The following is a 25,860-nucleotide window of genomic DNA, read 5'->3' on the forward strand; positions in this document are numbered from 1 at the left end:
GGGCTCCCCTGCCCCAGGGCCAGGGGAGAGCTGGGGGAGGAGGTTAGAGAGGAAGGGGGCATCACACTTTCAGTCTGTACCCAGGGTAGGGGCTCAGACCAGCCCACTGCCAGCCCTGGGCCTCATCCCCCAACACCCAACACACACACACACACACACACACACACACACTCGCAAACACACACACACTCGCAAACACAAGACGGGGTCTAAATTCCCCTTAGGCACCAACGTGTATCTTAGAGTCAAAGCCACCTCTGAGACCCTAGTCTGTCCCTCTCATTCTATAGAAGAGGAAACTAAGGTACAGAGTAGGCCAGAGACCTGCCCAGTCACAGAGACAGTGGCCAGCAGGGCCAGGACCGGGGGCCTCCTACCCCTCTCCCTGCACCTCCCTGCTGTTCTGCTTCACTTTACTGAGCAGGGAAGACCCTGACCAGGAAGAGCTCTCTTGCTCCAGAGAACGAAGCACAAGGTCAAAGTGTTCTCAGGACAGTAAGAAGACATCGTTGCCTTTCTCAACATGAGGAGCAAAGGCCACGGTGGTTGAAACTGCTAGAGGCTCAGCAGGAGGCCCAGCAGCAGCCCGGAACTGGGCTGGTCATCACTTGCGGTGACAAAATACACCAGTGTCACTTAAGAATGTCCTTGATGGAGCTGTGAAACCGATTAATTTCACTGACTCTCAGCCCTTGAGTACATGTCTCTTCAATATTCTGTGTGCTGACCTGGGAAGAGCACGTGGGCTAGTTGCTGGCATACGACAGATGTCTGCAGGACAAGCCCTTGAGAGCTGCTCTGCGCTGTCCGCAGAACCAGCCTCTGTCCGTGCAGCACCACTTTCATGTGAAAGAATGGCTGACAAACAAATGATGGTTATTCACAATTGGATATTTGGTAGACGTTTTCTCAAAAATGAACAAAGTGAGCCTGTCCCTTCAAGGAAAACAACTGAGAGCATTTATTGTCAGTGATAAAAGTTTGAACTTTTAAGGAAAAATTAGAATTCTCGAAAACTTGCATCAGCCACCAGGAATTTAAAAGCTTCGTAAAACACAAACATTTTGCAATGATATGGTTAACACATGTAATTTTTGGATATGATGAAATCAACTGTGCCATATCTGGAACATCTGAACAACTCAGTGAACCAATATTTTCCCAATGACTGATATATGGTGTTACAAAATCACACCTGGTCAAAGAGCCATTCATAGGAGAATAGAGTCCAATGAATTTTAATGTAACAAAATATGAAAAGTTCCTTAATATGTTTTCAGAGTCTACATTCCCTTTAAGAAACTGTCACTTGTTGAACTTTTATGTAGTATCAAAGGAAAATACCCACAGGCTAACAAAATACTCCTCCCTTTTCCAAAAACCTACCTGTGTGAAGCTGGATTTTCTTCCTATACTTCAATTGAAACAACATATCACAACAGATTGAACGCAGGAACAGATATGAGAATCTAGCTGTCTTCTATTAAACCAGACATTAAAGAGATTTGCAAAATGGCAAAACAATGCTACTCTTCCTACCGTATTTAAAACATAGTTATTTTTCAGGAAAAAATTTATTTATTTTAACATGTAATGGGTCTGCTATCATTATTTTTTAAATGAATGTATAAATATATGCTTTTAAATATACTGTTTTAATTTCTAATATTGTAAATATCAAGTTATAAATATATCACCCACATAAACAAGAGCTCTTTGGGGTCTTCAATTTTTAAGAGTGTAAAGGAAGGAGTATTGAGACTAAAAAGTTGGCAAATAGCCGTGATTTAACCCCCACCATAAGCCCTTGGTTATTGTGTCCTAGCATTATTCCCATTTTGCAGCTACAGACACTGAGGCACAGAGGGTCTCTGTAATCTGCTCAAGGGTACACTGGTGGCTGAAAGCCTCTGAGTGCATGCTCTAAACCTCTAAGCTGTCCCTCACCTAACAACATGCTCCCAAGGTAAGTACAGAAGGATGAACAATGACACACTACAATGGGAACCAGAGAAGCGAAAGAACATAAGTAAATATTTATATAATCTTGGGGCATAACAGAACTTTCTATGCAAATGCTAGAGGAGACATAAAGTTATATATCAATAGACCAGACTACATTAAAAAATGGTCAGCTTTTAACCAACACAGAAAAACCACAAAGTTATAAGGCAAATGACAAATTGGATAAAAATATTTTCAACAGGGCTTCCCTGGTGGCGCAGTGGTTGAGAGTCCGCCTGCCAATGCAGGGGACACGGGTTCGTGCCCTGGTCTGGGAAGATCCCACATGCCACGGAGCAGCTAGGCCCGTGAGCCATGGCCGCTGAGCCTTCGCGTCCGGAGCCTGTGCTCCGCAACAGGAGAGGCCACAACAGTGAGAGGCCCGCGTAACGCAAAAAAAAAAAAAAAAAAAAAAAAAAAAAAAATTCAACCTATTTTTATTATTTATCATATTTAATATAGAGAAGTTTTTTTAAATGAGAAAACAAGTATGTCTTAAAAGTAAAGCATACCAGGGACTTCCCTGGCAGTCCAGTGGTTAAGACTCCGAGCTTCCAATGCAGGGGGCGCGGGTTCGATCCCTGGTCAGGGAACTAAGATCTCGCATGCCATGCAGCATGGACAAAAACTTTAAAAAGAAATTTTTTTAAAGTAAAGCATACCAAAAAAACAAAACCAAAAACTCAACAAAGAAGAAATACAAATGACCATGACTGTGAGAAAAGATATTCACCTAATTTAAAAATTGGGAACAAGGAGCTGCCATGTGTTGCCTTTCGTGGCATCATAAGCACAGCAGGATGAAAACAACAGGTCTCTGCATGGGTGCCAGGGATGCGCTCCCTCCTAAGCACCTGGCAGGATGTAAACTGGCACAGCTCCCTGGAGGACAATCTGGCAATGCTCCTAAAATATCTTAACAATTTACAACACTTTGATCCAGCAATTCATCAGCTGAGTCAAAGGAAATAATCAAAGATACAGCCACGAAGGTGTTGGGTACAGCTTTGTTTATATTAGTCAAAGACTGGAAACATCTTTCACATCAACAGTGCTCAAAGTTGAACGTATCATGAACATCATCACATCGTCATTAAAATGGACAGAGCATCAGATGACCGTCCCTAACAGAATGTGGAGCCAAAGACGCCAACATAAGCAAGCACTATATGATAGCATTTATCTAAAACTCAAAATCAGGCCAAAGTAGTGTATGGTGTTGGAAATCAGGGACAAAGTCACGTCTAGAGCAGGAAGGAGGTAGGGACAGTGATGGGGTACAGGGTCGAGGTGCTGGAGGAATTCTGTTTCTTGACTTGGTGAGGCTCCGAAGGCTGTGCTCACTTCGTACAATCATCGAGCTGTATACTTGTGATGTGTGTTAAATTTCAACTTAAAAGTTTCCAAAAAAAGTTTCCTTCAAAAGAAGCAAGGAGCAGTTTATTTACTGACATAGGAAAATATCTATTGTATGTTGAGTTTGAAAAAAAAAAAAAAAAGACACTAAACAGTAATTTACAGCTTCATCCCATTGAAAAGGAGAGAGGGTTCCTGTACACAAGCACAAACACTCACACACAATCACACACACACACCACAAAAAATGTCTGGAAGGACAAATCTCAAAACATTAATGATAAACTTGATTATCACTGAGAAGTGGGATCACAGATGATTTTTCTAATCTTCCTGCATATCTTTATTTACTCTGATTTTCCCATATAAATACATACTATTTATAGAAAAAAGAAGGGGGAAAAAGGAACTACACAGTATGCACACTACACTGATGCCAGGGACCAGGGTTCTACATCAACTTTACAGCCCAAGGAGACCCTGATCCCAGAGGAAAAGAGCAGAGGAGTGGGGATGTTCCTGAGTTGCCACTGAGGAAAAGCTAAATACCTTCCGGGGGAATAAACCAGGACATTGGGGTCAGAGAGGCCTGGGTAGGCTCCCAGCACCATCCCCCACCAGAGACCCAGGTCAGTTCCTGAGCTTCTATGAGCCTCAGGGTCCCTGCAGTGAAGTGAGGATTCAATGAGGTCAAGAATGTCCTGGGCTGACCAGCTCAGTTCTTGAGGCAGACCTGACACACAGGCTCCCCCAGGTTCCACAGAAGAAGAAAAGGAGGCCCAGGGAGGCTGAATGACCTCCTCACCTTACCCTACAGGCCTGCGACCCCAGAGGACACCCACAGAAGCCCCACAATTGCAGTGTGGTCCAGAGGCCTGACCTCGAGAAGCGCCCTGCCCTCCCTGGGCCCCAGTGCCCCCAGAATAAAAGGTGTCAGCTGGGCATTGAACTTGACCTCGGGACGCCTCCCTTGGACCCCACACCCATGATTCCCATGAAACCCGCATGTGGAAGGCTGTGGCAGGAAAGGTGGCCAGCTTATCCAGACAGGAAGTGACCTCGCCGGATGAACGACAGGCCAACATTCCATGGGGAGCCCCACCTGCTGGTGACCTTCAGGGTCATGGGAGCCAGGAGTGGGTGGGCACACAGTGGCCAAGGAGGAAACAGGATTTACTGCAGAAGGCCAGGCACATGGCAGACCCCCAGGCAGGGAAGTGACTTCATTTCACACTCTGTCCTCCTCACTTCCGCCCCTGGCATTGCAGGGAGTTAACCCTGAAGGGGCCAAGCTTCACCAGCCCTGGCGAAGTCTACACAGGCCAGGGCCTGAGAATCCAGGCTTTCTCCTCTCCCTCGTCCAATGATCCCCAATCCACAGATGAGGAAACTGAGGCTTAGAGAGGCTGACAACACGGCAGGAACTCCAGGACTTTTCCCATTACCCTGAGCTGCAGAGAGGACGTAGATGCTAATTCAGGGTTGGGAACTCCAAGAAGGCTTCCTGGAAGAGGAGGCCACTGAACTTTTCCTGGAAGAGGAGGCCACTGAGCTGGGCCTTGTATGATGAGCAACATTTGACAGACAAGAAAGTCATTCTGGGGGCTTCCCTAGTGGCGCAGTGGTTAAGAATCTGCCTGCCAATGCAGGGGACACGGGTTCGAGCCCTGGTCCAGGAAGATCCCACATGCCGCGAGGCAACCAAGCCCGTGTACCACAACTACTGAGTCTGCGCTCTAGAGCCCACGTGCTACAACCACTGAAGCCCATGCGCCCTAGAGTCCGTGCTCTGCAACAAGAGAAGCCACTGCAATGAGAAGCCTGCGCACCACAACGAAGAGTAGCCCCCGCTCACCGCAACAAGAGAAAGCCGTGCGCAGCAACAAAGACCCAACACAGCCAATAAATAAATAAAGTAAATAAAATAAATTAAAAAAAAAAGAAAGAAAGTCATTCTGAACAGAGGGAACAGCATAGAGAGAGAGAGAGATGCTTGGTACTGTGCAAAGCCTCCTAGGAAGTATTATTATTATGGCATTGTGAGGCTAGAATACAGGATGGGGTAAGGTTGGTTTAAGCCCCAAGTGCCTTGGGGACCATGTCAGAGAGTTAGGATGTTGCTCTGTGGGGTGAGATGTGCTGTCCAGGCCGGGGCAATTGGAGAGAGTCATGACAACACCCTGTGTCAACCTAAGATGGCTGCATGGAGGAGGCAGCCTGTGGGAAGCCAACTCAGAAAGGGCTAAATATTGCTCTGGGACTGCTGGGGCCCAGAGCTCAGCAGGCCTCACCCCACCATGACATTATCCCCAACTAAACTTGGTTTCTCTGTAAAAAAGAAGGGAAAGGAATTAAGAGTACCAACAGTCCAGTGTGCCAAGGTCTCTGCCAGATGCCAAACTGATAAAATAGAAGGGCACTAAGTACACAGCTGCCTAGGTTCAAGCCCAAGTTCCACCACCACCAGCTGTGTGACCTTGACAGAAACACTTAACCTCTCTGTGTTTCAACAGCTGTCAAATAAAGACAAAAACCCTGCCCACCTTTGAGGGCTGTGAGGATTAACTGACATGATAATCCTTGTATATGCCCACTTGAGCACCCACAGCCAGTATTCAATGAATATTCACTACGTTATTTCTCCATTCTGACCCACACTGAGGCTGAATTAATTAGTTTAGATCACACGGCAAAGAAACAGCGGAGCCAAGATTCAAACTGGAGCCTCTGTGGCCCCAGCGCCCAGGCTTATCCCAGCCCATCAGGCAAAACAAAGCCTGAAACCCTAAAACCTAAAACTCGCCAGCCACGGCTCCCCAGGCCTCAGGGCGGTTTCTGACAGGCAAAGCGCTCCACCACCTCAAACCTCCAGTGGCCAAGGGGAGAGCAGGGAGAAATCTCCAGGGCACAGGAGGGAAAGAAAAATATTTCTAACTTCTCCCTCTTCCTGTTTATCTATCCTCTCAATCCCAAAACTCCTGGTAGTTATTTGTTCAGAGAAAGTTCTGCCAAGAGTGACATCCTGCTGCTGCCCGCCCTGCCAGCCTGTGCTGGTGGGGGTAGGGGGGCACTGAGGCCCACATCCCTGCAGACCCCTGCCCGGCCCAAGGAGGCTGCTTCACAAAGGGGCTTTCAACAGAAACCACGGCCCAGGAAGGGGGACCTGGGCCAGGGAGGAGGAGCCACTGCCCTTGTCTCCTCGGAGCCAGCTGGCACCCATCGGCTCCACACTCAGCTCCAATCAGCTGATGAGAAGAATTCGAGGAAATGACTCTCAGCCTGAGCGGGGCACTGCCCTGGGTGGCAGTGGCGACTCGGATCACAGGCTGTGCAGGCAGGCAGACCCAGCGTCCAATCCTGGCTGACCAATGACTTGCTGTGTGACCTTGGCCAAGTTACTGAGCCTAGTACCCTTATCGGTAAAATGAGGGTAATATTAGTACCTACTTCATAAGGAGGTGGTGAGGATTACATGAGACAACATAGGGGAAGGGCTGGCACCTAGGAGATGTGACTAAATGTTATTTATTTCCCACTCCCACAGACAAGTTGATCCCCTCACTCAATCCTGTAGATTTGAGGTTCCTTTAAAATGTACTCCAAAGAACAATTACAGCCTTCAAAAGCAATGAAATTCTGACACATGCTACGACCTAGATGAACCTTGAAGACATTATGCTAAGTGTTTACATAAGCCAGACACAAAAGGACAATCACAATGATTCCACTTATATGAGGTACCTAGAGTAGTCAAATTCACGGAGACAGAAAGAAGAAGGGGGATTACCAGGGGCTGGGGGTGATGGGGAGTTAGCATTTAATAAGCACAACGTTTCCGTTTGGGAAAATTTTAAAGTTCTGGAGCTGGATGGTGGTGATGGTTGCACAACAATGTGAATGTACTTAATGCCACTTAGTTGTACAATTTAAAATGGTTGGGCTTCCCTGGTGGCGCAGTGGTTGAGAGTCCGCCTGCCGATGCAGGGGACACGGGTTCGTGCCCCGGTCCGGGAAGATCCCACATGCCACGGAGCGGATGGGCCCGTGAGCCATGGCCGCTGAGCCTGCGCGTCCGGAGCCTGTGCTCCGCAACGGGAGAGGCCTGTTACAACAGTGAGAGGCCCGCGTACCGCAAAAAAAAAAAAAAAAAAAAAATGGTTAAAAGGGTAAATTGTATGGTATGTATATTTTACCTCAATAAGCACAGGGAGCTCAGCTCAGTGCTCTGTGATGACCTAGATGGGGGGAGGGAGGGAGATCCAAGAGGGAGGAGATATAGGTATACATATAGTTGATTCACTTCATTGTACAGAAACTAACACAACACTGTAAAGCAATCTTACTCCAATAAAAAAAAAAACGCCCATATTCCTTTCTGTCCCCACCCTTGGAGAGTTCAGGGTGGAGAGGTGGGACAGGTATGTAAATAGCTAAACGCACCACCTCCCGAGGAGCTGGTGCCACAGAACTGAGTGGAGGGAGCTGAGGAAAGAGACACGAGGCTGCCTCTGCGGCCTGGGAGGGCTTGCTAGAGAAGGTGGTCCCAGCCAGGCATGCGCCAGCCCCAGACAAAGCCGCTCGGTGAGGCTCTTTCGGGTACGAGGAGGGGTCTGACCCTCCACAAGGCTGGGGTGAGAAGAAGCAGGCCAGGGATGGAAAGTGTTGGTAAGAGCAGGGTGAGAGGGCTTGGGGGTGGGGTAGATAGGCTGATTTCGCCCATGAGTCATCATGTGACCTTGAGCAAGTACTTCCCCTTCTGGATCTACATTGGATCTACTCCTGGGTTCTATCCCAGCACCCAGCAAGCACCCCTGGATCTACATCCTAGAGAAGTTAGTGTTTGTGTCCACAGGCAAGAGTGTTCAGCAGCTTTTCTCATAATACCCCCAAAACTGGAAACTAGGCAAAAGTCCATCTATAGGGAGAAAAATAAATAAATAAATATATATATATATATATACACACACACACACATACACACACACACACACACACACAGTGATACATCCACACAATGGAATACCACACAGCAATGAAAAAGACAGGCTGTAGCATCACATATGAATCACAGAGTTCATGTTGAGAGGAAGAAGCCAGAAGAAGCCAGATAAAAATAGCTCATACCATATGGTTCCAATCACATCCAATCAAGAACAGGCAAGACTCATCCTTGAAAGGCACTCAGCAGCACAGCCACTTGAGAGGATGGGGGAGTCTGGTAACTGACTGGGAAAAGACCCCAGGGAATCTCCCAGCCCACTGATAATGTTCTATATCTTGACCTGGGTATGGGTTACACAGCTGATATACCTGTAACAATTCATCAAACCACGCCCTGGTTTACTGTCTGAAAATTCTACCTCAATTTACAAAATAAAATACAAACAGCTAATAACTCATACTCTGTCCTCCTCTGAGGGCTGCAGTGAGGCGACACTGCGAAGCTGGATGTGGAAAGGTTATGGAAGGTGTTGGGTGGTGGGTAAGAACACAGGCTGGGAGTCACAAGGACCAGGGTTCAAGTCCTCATGCTCCCTCTGACTGGATATGATCTTTTCTTCTGTGATTTTTTTTGTTGCTGTTGGCCACATTTTTTATTACGAAATTTGTACTTAATGCCACAAGTCAAACAAGGATGTATAAAGAAAAAGTTTATGCCTGTTCCATCCCCCTCCAAGCCCACCTGTTAAGCTTCCTTCTACAACAAGCTTTTTTTCCTTAGCAAGACAACACAAACAGCCCCTCCCAGTTAATTACATATAACTCCAACCCTGTTAAATGGTGGTGTGTCATTTCATTGTATCACTACTCATTCAACAAAGAGCTACTAAGTATTAACCATGTCAACCAGATAGGAACCTGGGAGCAGACGTTCCCACAACAGAGAGGAAGAGAGGGAGGGAGTCAACAAACAAATACAATAGTGGGGCTTCCCTGGTGGTGCAGTGGTTAAGAATCCGCCTGCCAATGCAGGGGACACGGGTTTAAGCCCTGGTCCGGGAAGATCCCACATGCCATGGAGCAACTAAGCCCGTGCACCACAGCTACTAAGCCTGCACTCTAGAGCCCGTGAGCTCCAACTACTGAGCCCACGTGCCACAACTACTGAAGCCCGCCTGCCTAGAGCCCGTGCTCCACAACGAGAAGCCACAGCAATGAGAAACCCATGCACCACAACGAAGAGTAGCCCCTGCTCGCCACAACTAGAGAAAGCCCACACGCAGCAACAAAGACCCAAGGCAGCCAAAAATAAAATGAATAAAATAAATAAATTTATTTTTTAAAAAAAGAAATACAATAGTGACACATTGCATACACTGTGATGAGGGCCCCAAGGGCTGAGATGCTGAGATAGAAAATGAGGAAGGTAGGAAAAGGACATACAGATCTTCAACTTATGACGGGGTTACCTCCTAATAAACCCATCATAAATTGAACATATCACAAGTCAAAAATGCATTTAACACACCTCACCTACTGAACAACTTAGCTAGCCCACCTTAAACATTCTCAGAACACTTACATTAGCCTACGGTTGGGCAAAATCATCTAACAAGAAGCCTATTTTATAATACAGTGTTGAATCCCTCATGTAATTTATTGAATACTATACCAAAAGTGAAAAGAACGGTTGTAATGGATGCAGAATGGTTATACGTGTATCGGTTGTTTACCCTTGTGACCGCGTTGCTGACAGAGCTGTGGCTACTGCTGCCCAGCATCACGGGAGAGGAGCGCACCGCACATCACTAGCCCAAAAAACGATCCAAATGCAAAATTCCAAGTACGGTTCCTACTGACTGCATGTCTCTTTCACGCCATCTTAAAATCAAAAAGTCATAAGTCGAACCACTGTAAGTTGGGGACCGTCTATATTGTAGATATGATGGTCACGGAAGGCCTACGCTGACATCTAAAGAACAGGAAGGTTTGGGCCACGTGAAAAGCAGGCCAGGAAGAGGAACACAGCCCGTGCCAGGGTCCTGCGTGGGGAGAAGGCAGAAGTGAAAGGAGACAGTGTGGTCTCTGGGGCACGGCCACTCAATCCCGGTGCACAAAGCCTTACGTCCTGATAGCCTGACTTCTTTAGGACAGGCCCCCAAAATTTGGACTGCTTAGATGAAAAGGCACGTGCATTTTAAAAACTAGAGTGACTAAGTGCCATGTTACTTTTCCAAACGGTTGTAGCACATCCTACAGCAACCAGAATTGCTTAAGACACATCCTCATCGGTTTAAGAAGTTATGGATCCTTTCCATTTTTGCCCACATGAAAGCTCTCTGTTTCCACACAAAAGCTCTCCACACCCAATTCACAGAATGGGGTAAATGACAGCTCTTCCTCCTCAGGATGCGGCGAGGTTTAACTGAGAAACGAATCCATCTAAGCTGCTGAGCCCAGCGCCTAGCACAGAGTGAGCGCTCAACAAACGGGGCAGGCTGTCCCATCACCTGCATGAACGCCAACTCCGTAGTTACCATTTTAACAAAGGGAGCTTCCTAAGGGGAGCTGGGAAGCCTCACACCCACGAGGTTTAGCATGGCTGTCCCTAGACACAGGGCCATAGGGAGAAGGAGGTGGAACTATGGCTCAGCAAAAGGGCACTGGGAGTCAAGAGACTAGGTTCAAGTGAACCTTTCTGAGACTCAGCTTCCTCATCTATAAAATGGCCCAATTCACTCCCTCTTGATGCAGCCATTCTACAAACGTTTCTGGGGCATCTACTATGTGCAGGGCATTGTTCTAGGAGCTAACAGTACAGAATAAAAATTCCTGCCTCATACATGCTAGCTGGAGACACAGAAATAAACTAGATAAATTAGTAAAATATATGGTATATCAGGAGGTGATAACTGATATGAAAGAAAAGGGTTATGGAGACGAGGCACGGAATTGTAGGGTATCCAAGGGAGGCTTCACATTTGAGTAAAGACCTGAAGGAAGTTACACGGCAAGCTATGTGGCTCTGGGGAGGAAAAGCATCCCTGGTCAAGGGACCAGTTGTGCAAATGCCCTGAGGTGGGGTGTTCCCAATGTTTTGCAGGAGCCGTGAGGCAGCCGGTTTGGCTGGAGCAGGGTGAGAGCGAGCGGGTGGGTACTAGATGGAGGCCACAGTAAGGACACTGGCCTTCTCTGTAGGTAAATGTGGAACTACTAGCGGGGGCTTGGGCAGAGAAGTGCCCTGGGCTGACTTTCACATTCCAACAAGGTCACCCTGCTGCTGTGCTAGAAGAGGCTGTCGGGGGCCGAGCACGAAAGCCAACAGCCTGTTAGGAGTCTTCCGCAACCGCGCAAGTGATGCTAGCGGCTTGGGCCCGCAGCATGGCTCGTCCTGGACCCATTTTGAAGGTAAGCCAAGAGGACCTGCTGACGCGTTTCTGAGGTGTGAGAGACACAGAGGAACTACAGATGACTTCAGGTTTGGCCTGAACAACTAAGGGACGGGGCTGCCACTGAGATGGGACAAAGGGGGAAGCATGTGCAGTGAGGGCTGAGCAGACAGACAGGGCAGCCATGGTCTCCATTCCATGCAAGCTCAGAAGGAAGCAGCAGGCCCTGGAGACCTGAAAAGAAAGAGGAGCCGGTCCTGAGGCCTGTGCGGCTCCCTCTGGAAAGCAATACGAAAGCCAGAGAGGGGAAGGTGGCATCGGAGGTCTGACCTGCCACACGTCTGACCCACTACGGGCCTTGCTGCCCACAGAGCCCGGGCCACGGCCACGGCTGGCTGCTCACGGGCCCACATCACAGGTGGAGAAACTGAGGGCACTGAGTTCTACAGTGAGCACCTCTCATTTAGAAGCCAGAAAGGGCCAGGGCGATTTAAGGCTGGGAGGCAGACAGCTCCCACCTACCACCCCAAACAGGGACAATGGGGCTGAAGCCCAGTGTCCTCACCACCCAGGAAGCCCACAGGATCCCAAGAGGTGACGAGGACTCTGGGTTGCCCAGAGCTGAGAATATGACTCGATCCAGACTCCAAGGATGTCTGCTTCGGGATCCGTGAGCTCTCCCCTGTCCCCCTCACCACTGGGATTTAATTCACATAACCATGAAGTTCACCCTTATAAAATACACAATTCGGTGGCATTTAATACATTCACATTGTTGTACAACCATCACTATTACCTAATTCCAGAATATCAAACCCAAACAGTTAACCATGGAATTATCATATGACCCGGCAATTCCATTCCTAGGTACATACCCAAGAGAACTGAAAACAGGTACATGAATGTTCTAGTCACAACAGCCAAAAGGTAGGAACAATCCAAATGTCCGTCAAATGATAAATGGATAAACAGAACGTGGTATATTCACACAGTGGATTATTATTCAGCCACAAAAAGAAATGAAGCACCGATACACACTACAATGTAGTCGAACTTCGCTAACATTACACCAAGTGAAAGAAGCCCAGACACAAAAAGTCACGTATCGTATGATTCCATTTCTATGAAATACCCAAAAGAGGTAAATCCACAGAGACAAGAGCGTAGATTAGTGGTGCCAGGGGCTGGGGAGAGGGGGAATCAGGAGTGACGGCTTTAGAGATACAGAGTTTCCTTTGGGGTGATGAGTATGTTTTGGATACTGAACGTTACTAATCATCAAGGAAATGCAGATCAAAAGCACAATGAGATATCACCTCACACCTGTCAGGATGGCTATTATCAAAAAAACAAAAGACAAGTGTTGGCAAGGATGTGGAGAAATTGGAACCCTTGCACGCTGTTGGTGGGAACGTAGTATGGTGCAGCCACTGTGGAAAACTGCACACAGGTTCCTAAAAATTAAAAATAGAACTTCCAGATGATCCAGCAGTCCCACTTCTGGGTATTTATCCAAAAGAACTGAAATCAGGATCTCAAAAGAGGTATTAGCGTACCCACGTTCACTACAGCATGAGACACAACAGCCAAGAGGTGGAAGCAACCCAAACGTCCATCGATGGATGAATGGTACATACACACGATGGAATATTATTCAGTTTTTAAAAAGAAGGAAATTCTGCAGTATGCGAGCACATGGACAAACCTTGAGGACATTACGCTAAGTGAAATAAGCCAGTCACAGAAAGACAAATACTGCGTGCTTCCACTTACATGAGGGATCTAAAGTAGTCAAATTCATAAATGGAATGGTGGTTGCCAGGGGCTGGGCGAAGGGAGAAATGGGGAGTTCCTAATCAACAGGCACAAAGTTTCGGTTAAGCAAGGTGAATCAGCTCTAGAGATCTGCTGTACAGCATTGTCCTTATAGTCAAAAGTAAGATATTATGGGCTTCCCTGGTGGCGCAGTGGTTGAGAGTCCGCCTGCCGATGCAGGGGACACGGGTTCATGCCCTGGTCTGGGAAGATCCCACGTGCCGCGGAGCGGCTGGGCCTGTGAGCCATGGCCGCTGAGCCTGCGCGTTGGAGCCTGTGTTCCGCAACGGGAGAGGCCACAACAGTGTGAGGCCCGCGTACCGCAAAAAAAAAAAAAAATTTGTTAAGAGGGTAGTTCTCATGTTAAGTGTTCTTACCACAATAAAATAAAAATTTTTTCCATGTTTTGGAATTAGGTAGACGTGATGGTTGCACAATTTTGTGAATGTGCTAAATACCACTGAATTGCACACTTTGAAACAGTTAATTTTATGTTATATGAATTTCACCTCAATTTTAAAAAGTCTCCAATAAAAATGTTAAAAAATAAAAAATAATAATAAAAAAATTTTTTAAAATAATGAGAGCATGCCCTGGGACATCCAAATGACCATCTCACAAGCAAGTGCTGCTGTGCAATTTGGGGCTCCGGCCTGCTCCTGTGTTTATGATTCAGTTCCTTCTTTGTGAAGGCCAAATGACATCACTGCGCACAACACAAACAAAGGTTGTGCTTCAAAGAAGAGAAGGGGGTGGGGTGGAGAACTGAGCCACCCTGTAGCCCATGGCAGCCTGGATGTGCCCAGTTCAAAGGCCCAATCTCTTAGCAGTCAGGACTGTGTTCATGTTGAGAGCATCCACGTGAATAGAGCAAAGCCCATCTCTGTGCCAAATTCCGGATTCCCACGAGAAGTGGGCTTAACAGCCACTATATGTAGATTTCAATAACGCCATGAGTACACCCGTATCTTTGATCAAATGAGCCAGCTTTCCAGGTTATCAAGTGTACTATTAAAACAGCCATTTGGGGATTACTCATTGGCAGTTCAGGCTCAAAGGTGGGTATAGTCGGCCAGCCACATCTTTGGGTTCTGTAATCCTTGGATTCAACCAACCTCAGATTGAAAAAATTTGGGAAAAAAAAAAAAAATTCCAGAAAGTTCCAAAAAGCAAAACTTGAATTTGCTGTGTGCTGGCAACTATTTACATAGCATTTACATTGTATTTACAACGATCAACATAACATTTACATTATACTAGGTATTATAAGTAATCTAGAGATGATTTAAAAGATAGGGGAGGATGTGTATAGGTTATATGCAAATACTGTGCCGTTTTTATACAAGGGACTTGAGCATCTTGACTTTGGAATCCGTGAGGGTCCTGAAACCAATTCCCCCACCCAGGATGCTGCCGAGGGACAACTGTAATCAGAATCACCCCAAACCAGCCAGCCAGCCCAGCAGGCACAAGTGACAGAAGCAGGGGAAACAGAAGGGGCCAGCTCTCTGCTATCAACCCAACGACGGCAATTTCATTTCAGTTCACGTCCTTCCAATTAAATTAACATTGCTCATTTGAAATGGGCCGGCTTTCTGGTTTTATTAGTTTTTTTCTGGCTTTATTTCATGTTTGCTTTATACTTATGTAAAAACTATGTAAGTCTGAGGCACTTACACCTAGTTTTATATTTGTACATTTAAGTTATATTCTAATATGAAAATTTAAATCAACAGGTGAGGCTTTTTCTTTCCTTGAAAAGGGAGTCCAGACATATTTATGATTCCATTCATATGAAATGTCCAGAACAAGCAAATCTATAGAGACAGAAAGCAGACTTGTGGGGTGGGGACTGATGACTAATGAGTACAGGGTATTTTTCTGGTTTAATGAAAATGTTGTAAAATTAGACTATAGGGACAGATGTACAACTCTTTGAATACACTAAAAGCTATTGAACTGTACACTTTACATCACTGAACTGTATGGCTTGTGAGTTAAATCTCAATAAAGCTATTTTTAAAAGCGGGGGATGGGTCGACCTATTACCCAGGTTTGAGCTGCACTACGCTGGAAAAATCACAGGGAAATCAACAAACCCACCTATTCACCACTTCCCTTTCAGGCCTACTCTACTCTTCCTCCCCCTACACTGTGGCCAAGGGCTCAGGAGACAGAGGCTAAGATGAAATCCTAAGTCACAAGCCAAGCCCACCCTGGGTGAGCAGGTGGCTGCCCTCAGACACCACAACACAGGATTCCTATCTCTTGGAATCCACTTCATACAACAGCATTAAGGCACTATTTGAATTATTAAATTCGGAAAAACTTAAAAACAATGGAAACAACCAATGTCAGTAAGTATGCAGGGAATGTGATTCAGTATACATCAGAGGCAGCCTCAAGGAAAGAAGCATGACAATAAAGATTCAGCACCTCAGTGACCCAGCTGGCTGGGGATGGCGTAGAGCCAGGAGCCAGCACATCTGAGCACAGGCAGTCCCCATACAGGGGAGGCAGCCAACATCCCCACCCTTCACCCACACTCACCCAGCACAGCCTGCCCGCAGGACAGGGTCCCTATCCAAGCACGCTGCTTGCCTCCAGCCTCAGCAAGGGGCAACTCCGCGGCAACAAGAAGGGAGGCCTCAAGGGCCCATCTTCTGTCGACCCAGCAAATCTCCCTCTCCTTGGGCCTATTCCTTCCAGCGGCACTTTACAGAGACAGGAAGAGGAAGCCCCTGCCGGCAGCTGCTGGGTGGGAGGCGCTGCTGAAGCCAGCAGGAGTGCACGTCCACCCCTGACAGACGGACCCCTTTTGTCCCAATGCCTCCCTCCCTCCACAAACCTCTTGGAACTGACCACCTCCAGGAAGCCGCCTTCTGTCTCCCCAAAGGTTCACTGAGCCCCAGCTCGGAGCCGGAGGAGGGGGAGGGAGTGGACACCTGTTCATCTGGCCCAGGCCCCCACCTCTGGGCCCTCAGCTCAGGGCTGGCTCCCAGGGAACACGGAGAACTCAGACGGCTGTGCTGGGAACACCCCCAAGACCAAGGGCTAAGTGAAGAAGCGGGCCCCAGAACCGTGGCCCAAGTGCCATCCCATCTATATCCCCAAATCGAAACTATACAAACTCACACAGAGGCACAGAAAAGAAGATGGTGGGATATTCACAAATTGCTGAGAGGGATGCCTCGGGGGAAGAGAGTCAGTCAGGAGGGGGAAGTGGCTTTCAGATTTTACTCTCTCTCTCTCTCTCTGAAGCTACTACCTGAATCCTTCATAAAGATAACTACTTAATTTTCTTTTAACTGAAAACATTTTCAAAAGCAGGGTAGACATCCATCAACTGGAAACTCGGTAAACAAGCTATGCTCCCCGCACACATTGGGATGAAAAAGGAAGGCACTCCTGGAACACAGGACAACGTGGACGAGACTCGAGAACATTACGCTTAGTTGAATAGGCAGAAATAAAATATACCTATTATCTGCCTGAGTCTACTTATGTGAAAATCTAGAAAAAAGCAAAACCAGAGTGACAGGAGATAAGCGGCCTGGGACCAGGCGTGGGAGTGGCTACTGACGGCAGGGGAGCCCCAGGAAAGCTTCTGGGTGATGGAAGCGTTCACACACTCGACTGGAGTGGGGCTGCACGCCCATGACCTTCACCGACACTCAGCCAGCTGCCCCCTAGGCTGGGTGACTGTTATGGTATGTGTACCTCAATAAAACTTCCTTTCTAAGTGAGGTAGAAGGAATGGAGTCAGTGCTTAATGAGAAAGGGGTCTTCCTTTGGGGTGATGAAAATGTTTTGGAACTTGATGGAAGTGGTGGTCCCACAACACTGCGAATGTACTCGATGCCACTCGACTGTGTACTTCAACATGGTCAATTTTACGTCAAGCGACTTTCACCTCAATTTTTTTTTTTTAATTTTAAGTAGACGTAAAAATTTATTACGCCCATTTTGCAGATGAGAAAACTGGGCTCAGAGGAAGCAGTCAACTGCTGGTCCCGGGCTTATCCACCGATGCCTCAGACCCAGTTCAGAGCATCTACACCCAGCAGAAGAGAGAGACCTGCTCTGCACTTCCCCGGAAGGCTCTGCGGCACCGGGGCCGATCTCCAGAGAGGCCCTTGGCTCTGGGGCATTTGAAAACCAGAGCTTCCCGACAGGCCTCGGAGCAAGCCAGCACAGCACCTGCAGGAGACTCCCAAAGTCTGCGAGCTCCACCAACAGACGGGGCTGCCACGGGGGCAGGGAGTGAGCACCACCAAGCGGGTGGTCTAACGAAGGCTAAAGCAAGGATGGGGGTAGGGAGGGTTCCGATCAGATCCAGGGTGGATGAGGTCTTCTAGGTCCTGCCAGTCAGGGCCCTGGGGAGTTGAGGGGTCGGCACCAACGTCAGGGACCCAGGAGAAGGACTCAGTAACTAGAGGGCAGCAGTCAAAGTGGACACGTCCACCAGCCACTTTGTGACGGGCAGGAGAGGGGTGAACTCCTTTCTGGGGTCTGCAGTTCCAAGAAAAGGAAAAGGAAAAGGGGAGAAGTTCCCCTCTGTGCTTTCTAAACAGAATCTTCAAAAATGCCCAGTGTCCCGGTCCTCCACTCTGGGGAGGGCCAGGACAGAAGACACACCGCCTGCAGATAGGCAGAGCCTGGGGCTCAGCAGGATGCAGAGTCCGGCAAAGCCCAAGGTCACCTGAGGGCACTCACTTCTCTCCTCCCCCGCCCCCCGACATGCCCCCGACCCAGCCTCTTGGCAGTGGGGCTGTTTCTCATGGGCGAGGGAGAGAAGCCAAGCCGTGCACCCACAGCTGTCCCAGCACCACACCCTCCCTCCTCCTGGAATTTCTGAAAGCCCAGCTCCCTGGGAGCCCGCAGGGTCAGGAGCGGCACACCCAGTTCCAAGATGCTTTCTACTGCCTGCCATGGGCATGGAGGTAACCCCAGATGCCCCATGTCTCTCCCTCATCAGTGTGCCCCAGCTCCAGCCCAAGCAGGGGCATCCTTCAGAGCTAAAGCCAGTCCACATGTCAGTTACAGGAAATAAAACACCTTCTAATTCTACTATTAGACATTCACTCCTTAGGAGAGGTTTCAAAGGCTTCAGTTCATTCCTGAGGAAGGGGACCTGTTAACCTATAGGCATCTCAGCTAAGAGCAAAAACAGGCATGTTGATGCTGGGGTGAGAGCAGTCTGGAGTCCCCAGCTCAATAATGAGGGGTCCCAGGAAGGGCTGGCAGGCATTTATAAGAGGGTGGGAAGGTCCCCTGGAGAATGGGGGGGACAGTGAATGTGATTCTTTAAAGGAAAGGGGGAGGTCAGAATTCCGGGGGACCTCTAGCTTATGTCCTAAGAGGCACACCAGGGCTACCTCTGAGCCCAGTGTGGGAGGGACAGCAGGTCGCAGAAAGGTCTCTCCTGACAGGCCAGGAGTGCTGAGCATGGGTCCCATCCCAGGTCCGTGGATCTTCTCACGTTCCCTAAACACGCCAAGGTGTCACATCTCTGCATGGGCTGCTCATTCTGCTTGGGAAGCCTTTCTCATCCTTGCAAACTCTTGGCCATCCTTCAAAGCCCACCTGAAGCACGACCCCATCCCCAGGCAAGCCCTTCCCTCCCTCTGGCTCCAATCACAGCTGGCACAGGCCCTGGGAAGGTACCAGTGGGAGAAGGTAGACATGTGCCTCTCTCATCTGGCAGCGACTGAGTCTCACTCACCTTTGGTCCCCTGCACCTCATACTGAACCTGGGGGCAGGAAAGCCCAGGAATTGGAACCACGAAGCCATCCTGTTGCCTTTCCACCATGAGGCACTGTGCAAACAGCCTGGCCTCTGGGGCCTCACAGGTCTCTCCCTCTGCTGAGATTAACTGGAACCACGGTAATAGAAGCACCTAATGTTTACTGAGCACCTACTATGAGCCACACACTACCCCAAGGGCTCTCCATGTGCCACCTCCTTTCACCCTTGTGACATTCTCTTAAGGGAGTTACTATTATTAATCCTGCTACACAAGGGAATCAGGCACAGAGAGGTTAAGTGAATTGTCTGGTGCCATACAGCTAGCAAGAGAGGAAGCCGAAATTCAGACCATAGTGGTCTGGTTCCGGGCCCGGTATTCGTTTTTTTTGCGGTATGCGGGCCTCTCACTGTTGTGGCCTCTCCTGTTGCGGAGCACAGGCTCCAGACGCGCAGGCTCAGCGGCCATGGCTCACGGGCCCAGCCGCTCCGCGGCATGTGGGATCTTCCCGGACCAGGGCACGAACCCGTGTCCCCTGCATCGGCAGGCGGACTCTCAACCACTGCGCCACCAGGGAAGCCTCCGGTATTCTTAATCGCTACAGGTCTGTTGAGGGGTAGGAAGATGGGTCACTTGTCAGGACAAGCTCTAAGTGTAAGAGGAACTCAGAGATTTTAAAGACTAGTTCTCCCCGGACCTTCTCTTTCCCCAGGTCCCAGCCAAACACCTAGGAAGAACAGCAGGGCCTCCTCCCAGATCCGGCCTGCTGCTCCCAAGCTCATCCCGGTGCTGAGCACCAGTTCCAGGAAACACAAAAGGCCCATCTGCAAGCCCCCTGGCCCAGGCTGGGAAGATGCACGGCTGCCCGCTGGGAGGCAGAGCCATAATTTGGGGCTATTCTTAGCAAACCACTGGCTCCCCTCCCAGAGGCCCAGCAGGAGGCAGACCCAAGCTTCATACATCCTGCTTGCAGGCGTGCAGAGGTCCCACAGGGCTAAGGAGCGACTGGTGGGCAGGAGGTGAGGACAAAGCCCTCCATGTTTCAAACCAGAGGTGCCTGGCCTGCTAGCCTTCCTTCCCAGGGCCAGGCACCTGGCTGCTGAAGCAGCTCTGGAGAGTCCTGGCCACAGAGGAAGGCTGGTCACCAAGGCTCCACTGACAGTGCTCGCTCTGTGCCAGACCCTGGGCCACACACTTTCCACTGATTATCTCACATTTAACCCTCACCACACCCCAAGGGCAAGGGGTTACTGGCACCATTTTAAAGACGAGACGTTTCACTTTAAAGATGAGTTAGTTAAGACATTAAGTAACTTGCCCAGGTAACAGGGTGAGTTAGTGTCGAGCTGTATCTCTCAATCTCCAGGTTGAGCCATAGCCAGATTGGGGGCAGGAGGGCCTTCCCTGTCCAAGGGTTAGGGGGAGGGGCAGTCCATACCAGAAAGCAAAGGTCTCATCAAAGACCCAACTGCATATCTACTCTTTCTCTTTCCCAGGGGTTGTCCCTTCCCTGCCAAAAACCCTCAGGCTTGGGCTCAGAAGGAGAGTCCCCAGCCAGGTACCTCCCCTACCCTGACCACACGACCTCACTTCAGGAAGCTCTGGAGACCCAGGGGAGATGAGCCTCAAAGTTCAAGAAGTCCCTGATGGTGTTTAAGGCATGCACCCAGCCCTGTAACTTAGGGAGGAGGGAGGTCAAAGAACTCTCAGGGTGAAACAGAGGATACTGAGCCCTTTGGGGTCTTCAAACTCCAAAGCGGGAGTCCAGAAATGAAGCCACACCACACAGCACCTGTACCACCTCCACCCCAAACAGGTCAGCTTTCAGGCACTGCTGCCACGCAGAGTCACAGGGATAACTGAGCACCACTTGCCTCGGACTATATCTTGGTACCTACCTCCGACTGTGTTCTGCCCTCTGCTGTCGGAAGATTCAGCAGGTATAAGTGTCTGTGTGTGTCCCAGGTGCCCAGAGCCAACTCCATGTCTGCCCAGGATTCAAGGCACGTCCATGTGGCTCCATGTCTCGCGTTGGTGAATGTCAGCTCACATCCCTGTCTGTGCTTCCGTGAGCCCACCATATGTCTGTCCACTTCCATCAGCCAAATCTCCATGATAGCGTAGGTCCATCTATAGAGTATCTGCGGCCTGTGCGTGGTCCACACTTGTGTGTTCACACTGTCTGCCCCTGCACGTGCGTGTGCCTTGGGTTGCTTGCCCACCTCCACTGCCTTCGTGTCCATCTGTATCCAGTTCCTCACTGCCCTTGCCCACACAGTTATAAACCTGAGCACGCACGCACATCTCTCCTCATGCCAGCATTCCCCACCTGTGCCCAGGTGACCCTGTGTGTGCCACCTGTTTGGAGGCAGGTGGGTGTGTTCACCCAAGTACTCACAGTGCCGGCCAAGGGCTAAAGGGTGAGTTCAGCAACACCCACACCCAGAACAGCTCCCAAGGCCACAGGCACGAGCACACTGCCACCTCTGCAAAGTGTTCCAGAAAACAGAAACTTGCCAGGGATGATGCGGGAGAGGACAGAGCCCTAGACAAAGTAGAACCTCAGAAGTGAGGTCAGGATGCCCCAGGTACCACTCACCTCAAACCAGCCCTGCCAGGCCTGCCTACCTCCAACACCCCAACTCCAACCCCCGATGGCCAGCGAGGGGAAGATTGTCTGTCTGCACTCACAGGAAACAGTGTCTGGCTCAGGGCCTCCAGCCTGACAAACTCATCCCCAGCCCCCAGCGATAGAGGCTCTTCCGAAAGGAAGAGAGGACTTCCTCCTGTAAGGCTGGATCTAGACCCTAAACCTCAACAGCCCCAAGGAGGCTGGGAGAGTCCTATGGTTAGCCTGACCCCAGAAACCAAATGTGCTTCTTCAGAAATCCACCAGCAGAAAAACAAAAAACACCTGGGAGTGGGGCTGGGGCACGCTCCAGCTGCGCCCTGTCCATGGAAGTGGTGAGAGGGCCTAACCACTAGCACGGTAATCACAAAGGGTGGGTATGGAGACAGAACATTTTAAACATATTTGCACGGCTGCCTGAGAACTGCATCCCAGCTCCCCTAGCAACTGCAGACCGTATCACTCACTCAGCAATTAATCATGTGTATGCTCTTGGTATTTCCACTAGTATTACTATTAGTCCGGGACTGGGATTGAAACCCTGCCTTAGTGAACTTTCTTTGTGTTTATGTCTTGTCTCCCCCCGTGGGGCTGAGCCACCTAAGGGGAGAACCCTCCAACACCTTGCACCACTCCTACCCTCCCTGGCTTTTAAGAAATGCTCAGTCACGGGTCCAGGTTGCTCTGCAGGAAGCCAAGGAGTCGGTGCCTGGAATTCTGGTCGAGAGAGTAGGGAAGCTGAGAAGCTTCCCTAAGTCAGGGAGCTTTCCTTCCATTTCTGACTCCCCAAGAGATAAGAACAGGTTCCAACCACCCTGGCCACTTTCGAAAGTCCAGGGCAACAGTCTCCCGCACACTGCACTCTGCTTTCTGACAGGCCTCTTGCCCCTTCAGGAAAAACCACTGAAGATGAAAAGGGGGCTCCCCTCGGAGACCCAGGCCTACAGAAGAAAAGGACCAGATGAGGCCCAGCATCAAAGCTTGCACCCACTGGGTTCTCTGGACTCTTCCCGGTGCCATGGGCCTCAAGCCCCTAAAGACGAGCCCAGGGACCCCAGGTGTGGATCATGAAGCGTCCTGCCTCGCCGCAGCTGCACAGGAAGCCCAGCACTTGGGCCTTGCCCCAGGCCTAGCCATTACGAGTGGAGGTGTCGCCAGCTCACATCTACCCCAGTCCGAGGGAAACCTCCTCGAGGAAGTCGGTAGCCCAGAGCCGGACAGACAAAACGACTCAGTAACTCCTCACTGTTTAATATGTGAGGTTCCGCTTCTCTCCCAGGCAATGATCCCGCGCGGGTCTGGGTGGGGGCCCAGGACCTCTCTTCTCCGCGGAGCCCAGGGAGGCGTGCGAGCTGGGGGATGGGGAGTGGGTGGTCGGAGAAGCCCCGGCCCGGGAGTGCCCAGAGAACTCCTGAATCAGTCCTCCCTCGCCAGCCCGGGTCCGGACGCATCGGTACCTGTCAGCCCGCGACTCCGGGGCATCCGCGCTCCTGCGGCTGGCGCGCTGCGCCCGAACGGCGGGCGCCGAGTCAGGCAGCGGCGGGTCGCGCCCGGCGCGGGCTCCGGCTGGCTCCTCCCAACTTCCCCAGCCCATCCGTGGGCAGAGGCAGTTCCGGAGGCTGGCAGGGCGGGCGCGACGAGGCGAGGCCACGAGAGAAGGAGCCCCGCTCGCCGGCGAAGAGAGCTGCCCGCCCCAGCCCGAGCGCGCCGCGCCGCTCCGCTCCTCGTGCCCCACGACCCCCAAGCCGAGGGGCGGATCCGGCCAGGCCGCCAATCACCGAGCCCGCCGCCGCCCTGCCAGCCCGAGCCCCGGCCCCAGCCGCCAAGGGGGCGGGGGTCTCGGATTTAAAGACACACTCACCAAGCAGCGTCCCGATTGGCATTCCAGAGCCGCGGCAGCCTGGCGGGGAGGGAACGGCTGGCCCCACCTTTCCCGGCCCCGCTTCCTCCCTTCGCCCATCCACCCTCCGCCTGCGAGGAAAAGTTTGGGACAGGGGAGACGGCCTGGGAAGCCAGCTTCTCTTCCCTTGTCGTTAGTTCGTCTAGTTCTGGAAGAAGCCCAAAGCCTACATCCAGCCTCCCTGGCAGGAGAAAGAAGCAAAAGCTCTCGGCGCCACACCCCCTCCCAGACTCCAGCTCCCCGGGAAATCGGCTGGCCCTCGCCAGTCTCTGCTTTTTAAAGCCAGGCCAAGCCTCGGCGGGACCGAGACAAGCAGCTGGGCACCGGAAGAATCCTCGCTGTGCTGTGCAACCTGAGATAGGCGATTGCCCTCTCTGGACCTCAGCCACCACAGGAGTCAACGGTTGAGCCCTTAAAAAGCAGACTGTCCGGGCTTCCCTGGTGGCACAGTGGTTGAGAGTCCGCCTGCCGACGCAGAGAACGCGGGTTCGTGCCCCAGTCCGGGAAGATCCCACATGCCGCGGAGCGGCTGGGCCCGTGAGCCATGGCCGCTGAGCCTGCGCGTCCGGAGCCTGTGCTCCGCAACGGGAGAGGCCTGTTACAACAGTGAGAGGCCCGCGTACCGTAAAAAAAAAAAAAAAAAAAAAAAGCAGACTGTCCACTCAATCGTGGGCTTCTCCCAAGCCCTAGACACCCTCAGTCCCCAGAGGCGAAAAGGGAAGAATGAGGCAGAAACTTTGGAAGGGGAGGGGTCCCTCTGCCCCCACCCCATGGCTCCCTACAGTGATACGTACAATCCCCACCCCCAAGGGGCCCTATCCCCGCCTCCCACTGATCCCACTGACCGGGCACGGTAGCCCAACCAGGCGCACCCCGATGCCCCAGCAGCCCATGCCAGCCCTCCGCTGGCGCGTGCCCCCAAACTCACCCAAGTGCATTCGCTCTCTCGCCACTGTTTCCTCTGGGGGAGATGGGCTTTGCTGTGGTTGGTGAGTCACTTCTTCCTTCACTCTGCTCCACACTGGGGAAATCGGTCTTCCTCACCTGTCACTACCGGCCTCACCCACAATCAGGGCTGCAGCAGGAGTCGGTGAAGTCCGAGTCTCCCCAGGATGAAGGCAGCGCAGGCCTCGCCTCTCTCCAAAGTCAGGCCAGAGGCGCTGGGCTAGGAGCGGGGCAGGCAGGCCCTGCAGTCCATGGGAGCCCTAAGGACAAATAAAGACAAGCGGAATGGCTGTTGTCTGTGGTGCTCTTACCAAGTCTCCAGCACCCAGGTCTCAAGTGCTTCACTGGATGATTCTATGAGATAACTACTTTTATTATCCCTCTTTTAGTGGATGAGGAAACTGAGGCCCAGGGAACACTCGCCCTCAGCTCCAGGCCTCCTCCTGTAACAACCAAGATGTGCGAGGAGGAGAGGAGCGGAGAAGACCCAGGAGTGGCCTTGGGAAGCAGACCTGACCTTCAGAGACCAGTAGAGCTAGGCTCAAGTTGGCTCGTAGTTTACTGCCTGTGTGGTCTCTGACATAACCTGCCTGATATTCAAGTGCCTCAGCCAGAATATGGCCTGTCCTCCTTCAAAGAGGTGTTGACAAGCCAGGAAGCTGGGGCATGGGATGCCTTGGCGGGGCATGTGGCACATGGTAGGCACCATCTTTGGGTACTGCTCCCTTCCGTCCTCCTCTTTGTACAACCTCATAAACCACTCCACCCCGTGTCAGATTCCCCAGCTGAAGCCCCTGCCATACTGAGGATACTGAGAATGCATCCTCGTTATCCTGCATTACCCAGGATAATGCCCCCTTGCAGCCAGGACTAAGGTGGGGGTACGTATGTGCACTGAGACTGTGCTCGAGCACACACATATACACATATACAAACATGCACACATACACACATGCACACACACACTACTCTTCCTCCCTGGGATCTGTGGCTAGCTGCCTCTCTAGACTGAGCTCCTGGAGGACAAAAGTCCGTGTCTGACCTGTCTTTTGGTCCCCAGCACAGTGTCTGGTACATTGGTCATTCATGCATTCATTCATGTTCACCATGCACACAGTAGGTGTTCTTGTTGAA

The 25,860-nt window shown here is 50.6% G+C and overlaps 1 protein-coding gene across 6 annotated transcripts in view; it reads right to left on the reverse strand.

Moving 5' to 3' along the window:
* PALD1 (phosphatase domain containing paladin 1) overlaps positions 1-24,817 on the reverse strand; it is a 140,781-nt gene extending 115,964 nt beyond the window's left edge. For 4 of the 6 annotated variants that reach the window (XM_060034850.1, XM_060034851.1, XM_060034849.1 and 1 more), the window contains exon 1: positions 23,339-23,598. The gene's annotated coding sequence lies outside the window, so the exon portion shown is untranslated. Of the gene's footprint in view, positions 1-23,338; positions 23,599-23,742; positions 23,818-24,709 lie in introns of those variants that run through there. The other 2 variants (XM_060034847.1, XM_060034848.1) reach the window with 2 other exon arrangements.
* Between the last annotated feature and the right edge of the window lie 1,043 nt (positions 24,818-25,860).

The sequence above is a fragment of the Delphinus delphis genome, chromosome 16, assembly GCF_949987515.2.
Source record: "Delphinus delphis chromosome 16, mDelDel1.2, whole genome shotgun sequence".
Lineage (NCBI taxonomy): Eukaryota > Metazoa > Chordata > Mammalia > Artiodactyla > Delphinidae > Delphinus > Delphinus delphis.